The sequence below is a fragment of the Erinaceus europaeus genome, chromosome 3 (genome assembly GCF_950295315.1).
Source record: "Erinaceus europaeus chromosome 3, mEriEur2.1, whole genome shotgun sequence".
NCBI lineage: Eukaryota > Metazoa > Chordata > Mammalia > Eulipotyphla > Erinaceidae > Erinaceus > Erinaceus europaeus.
In genome coordinates this window covers 10,459,942-10,465,931 of record NC_080164.1, presented here as the reverse complement: position 1 = coordinate 10,465,931, position 5,990 = coordinate 10,459,942, and the positions used below count along the sequence as shown (strand labels likewise).

Below are 5,990 nucleotides of genomic sequence, written 5' to 3'. Positions count from 1 at the left end.
TCTGCAGTGAGTCAGTATAAAGTTCCTAATGAAATAGTATCTAATTAGACTTAGATACCCTCCTCACCTACTTCCTGTTACAGTTCTCTCACTCACTCCAAAGCTAGCCTTAGCAAAGCAAGGACTGCAAAAGTTGAATAAGGGCAAGAGACTGGCATACTTTAACGATGACTCTTTAGTCACTATCAGGCCACCCCATCAGCTGGGGCCCTAGTAGGGGAGTCCTGAGATTCCCAAACAGACATGATGGGCTTACACATCAAATAAATCCCTCTCTCCATTGTTACTGGTCATCTCTATCAGCAATAACACACTAGACCCCTTTGTGACCCCCCCCCCCATAGGACCTTGCCCTCAACTTGGATCAACAAAGGGAGGATGGACAAAATATTCTATGATACACCTGAGGAAGATGGGTCAATATTGGGGCAGCTTGGAATGTTCCTACTCATGACCACAGAATGTGAGCTCAGATCTACAGGGATGCAGAGGTCACATAGGCTCCTAAGCTGAATGTGGACCCCAGACCAAATCAAATTGATGGGGTTTACAGTCAACAATATTTGTACCCCTTTTGTTTTCCAGCCATGACATCATCTCCCCAGACAATAACGTGGATCCACCTGCATATCATATTTCAGTCTCAGGGGGAATAAAAACTAGTATAGCCACAGGCTTTTTGAAATATAACTAAAAAGCCCCCACACCTATGGACATCTAATCTTTGACAAAGGGGCTCAGACTATTAAATGGGGAAAGCAGTCTCTTCAACAAATGGTGTTGGAAACAGTGGGTTGAAACATGCAGAAGAATGAAACTGAACCACTGTATTTCACCAAATACAAAAGTAAATTCCAAATGGATCAAGGACTTGGATGTTAAACCACAAACTATCAGATACTTAGAAGAAAATATTGGCAGAACTCTTTTCCGCATAAATTTTAAAGACATCTTCAATGAAACGAATCCAATTACAAAGAAGACTAAGGCAAGTATAAACCTATGGGACTTCATCAAATTAAAAAGCTTCTTCACGGATCCTTTTGTAGTTCATAAGTGATGATTGGGTTATCATGCGACTGCGTGAGGTGTGCCACCCATAAACCTTGTTACGACGTCGGCACATTACCCGTCTGACATGAAAAAAAAAAAAAAAAGCTTCTTCACAGCAAAAGAAACCACTACCCAAACCAAGAGACTCCTCACAGAATGGGAGATCTTTACATGCCATACATCAGACAAGAGTCTAATAACCAACATATATAAAGAGCTTGCCAAACTCAACAACAAATAACCCCATCCAAAAATGGGGGGAGGACTTGGACAGAATATTCACCACAGAAGAGATCCAAAAGGCTGAGAAACACATGAAAAAATGCTCCAAGTCTCTGATTGTCAGAGAAATGCAAATAAAGACAATAATGAGATACCACTTCACTCCTGTGAGAATGTCATCCATCAGAAAAGGGAACAGCAGCAAATGCTGGAGAGGGTGTGGGGTCAAAGGAACCCTCCTACACTTCTGGTGGGAATGTAAACTGGTCCAACCCCTGTGGAGAGCAGTCTGGAGAACTCTCAGAAGGCTAGAAATGGACCTACCCTATGATCCTGCAATTCCTCTCCTGGGGATATATCCTAAGGAACCCAACACACCCATCCAAAAAGATCTGTGTACACATATGTTCTTGCCAGCACAATTTGTAATAGCCAAAACCTGGAAGCAACCCAGGTGTCCAACAACAGATGAGTGGCTGAGCAAGTTGTGGTATATATACACAATGGAATACTACTCAGCTATAAAAAAATTGGTGACTTCACCGTTTTCAGCTGATCTTGGATGGACCTTGAAAAAATCATGTTGAATGAAATAAGTCAGAAACAGAAGGATGAATATGGGATGATCTTACTTTCAGGCAGAAGTTAAAAAACAAGATCAGAAAAGAAAACAGAAGTAGAACCTGAAATGGAATTGGCATATCTCACCAAAGTAACAGACTCTGAGGTGGGTGGGTGGGGAGAACACGGGTCCAAGAAGGATTCAGAGGACCTAGTAGGGGTTGTATTGTTACATGGGAATCTGGGGAATGTTATGCATGTACAAACTATTGTACTTACTGTTTAATGTAAAACATTAATTCCCCAATAAAAAAATAGTACTAAAAACAAAGAGAAAACACAACTAGAAAAAAAATATATATATAACTAAAATATGCCTACTAGCTATCTACAAAATGGAGGACCCCATCCCTAACTCTTCATCTGCTCTTTTCTAGCCTTTAGGTTCATGATTGTTCAACAATTCGTTTGGCTTTGTATGTTAACTCTCTTTTCAGCCACCAGGCTACAAATGCTTGCATGATGTCAACCAGATTTCCCTAGACAGACAACCCCACCGATATGTCCTGGAGCTCCAATTCTCCAGAACCCTGCCCCACTAAGGAAACACAGAGGCAGGCTGAGAGTATGGATCGACCTGTTGATGCCCATGTTCAGCGAGGAAGCAGTTACAGAAACTGGACCTTCCACCTCCTGCATCCCACAATGACCTTGGGTCCATACTCCCAGAGGGATAAAGAATGGGAAAGCTATCAGGGGAGGGGATGGGATATGGAGATCTGGTGGTGGGAATTGTGTGGAGTGTACCTCTCTTATCCTATGGTTTTGTCAATGTTTCCTTTTTTATAAAAAATAAATAAATAAAAATATATAGATTATTGATAGCGCAATACTATTAAATTGTTCAGCGTATAGAAAATATTGGTAATAAAAGTACTTAAAAAGAAAAAAAAAAGAGGCGGCCAGATGGCACAGCTGGTTAAGTGCACACAGTACTATGCCTAAAGACCTGCTCAAGGATCCCGGTTTGAGCCCCGGCTCCCCACCTGCAGGGGGAACGCTTCACAAGCGGTGAAGCAGGTCTGCAGGTGTCTGTCTTTCTCTCTCCCTCTCTGTCTCCCCCTCCTCTCTCCATTTCTCTCTGTCCTAGCCAATAAACGGGAAAAAAAAATGGATGCCAAAAGCAGTGGAATTGTAGTGCCAGCACCCCAGCAATCACCTTGTAGGCAAAAAGAGAAAAGCAAAATAAAGAAGGAAAGGAAGGAAAGAAGGGAGGAAAGAAAGGAGGGAGGGAGAAAGGGAGAGAAAGTGACCTGAGAGGCAGAATAGTGGGTAAGTCATTTGACATGCAAGCTTAAGTTCTCATGTCTGACCCTTGGCATTTGTTCAAGTATTATTATCCTTGTGCAGAATTGAGATGAGAATCAACATTTCCTTAGTGGATCAGATCATTTCAGAATATATACTACACACACACACATACACACACACTAAAATGGAAACATTGATAAGACCATAGGATTAAGAGGGATATATTTCCACACACTGCCCACCCCCAGAGCTCCATATCCAATCCCCTCCCTTGACAGCCTCCATATTCTTTATCCCTCTGAGATTATGGACCCAGAATCATTGTGGGGTGCAACTGATTGGAAGGTCTGGCTTCTGTAATTGCTTCTCTACTGAACATGGGTACTGGCAGGTTGATCCATACTTCCAGCCTGTGTCTCTCTGTCTCTCTCTGTCTCTGTCTCTCTCTTTCTCTAGTAGGGCAGGGATCTGGGGAGGCAGGTGGGGTCATCTGCCCAGGGAAGTTGGGTTGACATCATGGTATCATCTTATATATTTTGTTAAATCAATCTTTCCCTCTTGAATGCTGTTTTCTCTCTTTTTTCTGCAAATGCAGGTAATCCTTCAAGGTAAATCTCAAGAACTTTCTTTGTCCAGCTTCTAACTCATTGAATTCCCTCCCACCTGGCTCTTAATAGTAAGCTATTCAATATGGCACCTGATAATCGACTCCTTGGGCAGTTTGATGTGGGCAAACTTCATCTCCTTGGCTAGAAAGAGTTAACTCAGACCAGTCTAGCAGAATACTTGGAATATTATGGAACTCATCTATGGTGGTTTTCCTCAAACAGGGAGAGGAGACCAGATGAGGACAGTCAGAACATCGTGCATCCACTCAGGCCGCACGGACTCTGTCTGGGATGATATCTTAGCTTCAACATCTGGAGGGGGATATCTTTTAACTTAAAAAAGTGACAAATTTGTGGTTGCCTGATCTCTAGGACATGTTGTCAAATAGGATGACACTCTAAAAGGCATGACGGGTCATCAGTACTGGGAATCCAGCATTGCTTCCCATCACTTATTAAATGGACAATTCTGGCTATGAATTCCAAAGAAAATCATGAGCAAAGATCAGAACAGCAATTGGCCCTGCAAGTGGATTTGGTTTCTATGCTACGATATGACTACCTTTTGATTTTTAGGAACTCGACTATTAAGTGACGGGAAAGGATGTTTCTCTTTAGTGATGAACAAAAACTCATATATATATACATGTGGAATTTTAATTATACACACCTACAATTTATATGTTATAACATATGTTATATGTTACTTATATGTTACAATACAACTCCAGGTGAAACTTCAGTGCTGTGGTATCTTTCCCTTACTCTCTCTCTCTCTCTCTCTCTCCCAAAAAGATGATTGGAAAAAAAAAGTTGACCAGAGCAGTGGAAGCACACATGTGTGAGGCCTCAGCAACACAAAACAATGGGGAAAAATAAGTTTGTAAACACAAAACAGGATGAGACATTTTCTTTGCCTCCAGGCTTATCTCTGGGGCTCAGCGCCAGTATTAAGAATCCGCCGCTCCCGGCAGCCATTTTGTTTCCATCGCCATCATTCGATTTGACAGGACAGAGAGAAACTGACAAAGAAAAGGGGGGAGAGGCAGAAGGAAAGACAGACACCTGCAGACCTGCTTTGCAGCTTATGAAGCTTTCTCCCTGCAGGTGGGGAGCTGGGGGCTTGAACTCAGGTCTTCGCATGAGTCCTTGTGCATGGTACTATGTGTGCTTCACTGGCCGTGCTACCTCCCAGCCCCTTCATTTCTTTTCTTTTCTTTTCTACTAGGAGCTTAAATCAGGAGCTATAGTAGCAGTTGTTGGCACACGGGTAAATTTCTCACCTGCCCATGATAAGTGTCTCCAAAACATTCTCCTCTAAAAACAAATATTAGGTCCTTGTCCATCATCTCCTAGGAACCAGGAACTGAAAGCCCGTCCCTGCCCTGCCTACCCTTCTCTCTGCCCTACTTCACAGTCCTTTGCTATGGTACAATACACCAAACCAGTCCAAGTTTTTGTTTTGTTTTGTTTTTTGTTTTTCATAAAAAAGAAACATCGACAAAACCATAGGATAAGGGCACAACTCCACACAGTTCCCACCACCAGAACTCTGTATCCCCTCCCCTCCCCTGATAGCTTTCCTATTCTTTATCCCTCTGGGAGTATAGACCCAAGGTCATTGTGGGGTGCAGAAGGTGGAAGGTCTGGCTTCTGTCATTGCTTCCCCGCTGAACCTGGGCGTTGACAGGCTGAGCCATACTCCCAGCCTGCCTCTCTCTCTCCCTAGTGGCGCCCCACTAGGCACAGTCTGAACACAGTCTGAAGTGAAGCATGCTGAGGCGGTACTTGTTGATTACCACTCCAAGTCTTATTTTTCCCCTTTTTGTTCTTGTTTTTAAGTTGTGCCCATGAGTGGGATCAGCCTATATTCATCCTTCTCTTAAAAGTATATAAAGTCAAGGAAGCAAAGTTACACACACACACACACACACACACACACACACACTCACACACTCACACACTCACACACCATGATAAGATCAGAAGAATCATATACATTCCTGTTCCTCTGTTGTGTGTTTCAAGTGTTGTGGAGAGCATCCCCTCTGAGGGATAATTTAGGGAGAGCCAACCACAGCCCTGGGCTTCATTAACACTTCTAATGAAACTATGAAGGAAATATGTTAGTCTGACTGGTTTGATTTGAGAATTAGGATGCCTTCACAACATTAACTAATTACTCAATTAATTAATTTTTGCTACCAAGGTTAGAGCTGGGCTCAGTGCCTCCTG

General features: G+C 42.7%; 1 non-coding gene across 1 annotated transcript; it reads left to right on the top strand.

Annotated features, from left to right (window-relative positions):
- Positions 1–1,037: 1,037 nt before the first annotated feature.
- On the top strand, positions 1,038–1,139 carry LOC132537978 (small nucleolar RNA U13). Its single transcript, XR_009549376.1, has one exon. It is a non-coding gene; the product is annotated as a small nucleolar RNA U13 (small nucleolar RNA).
- The last annotated feature ends 4,851 nt before the right edge of the window (positions 1,140–5,990 follow it).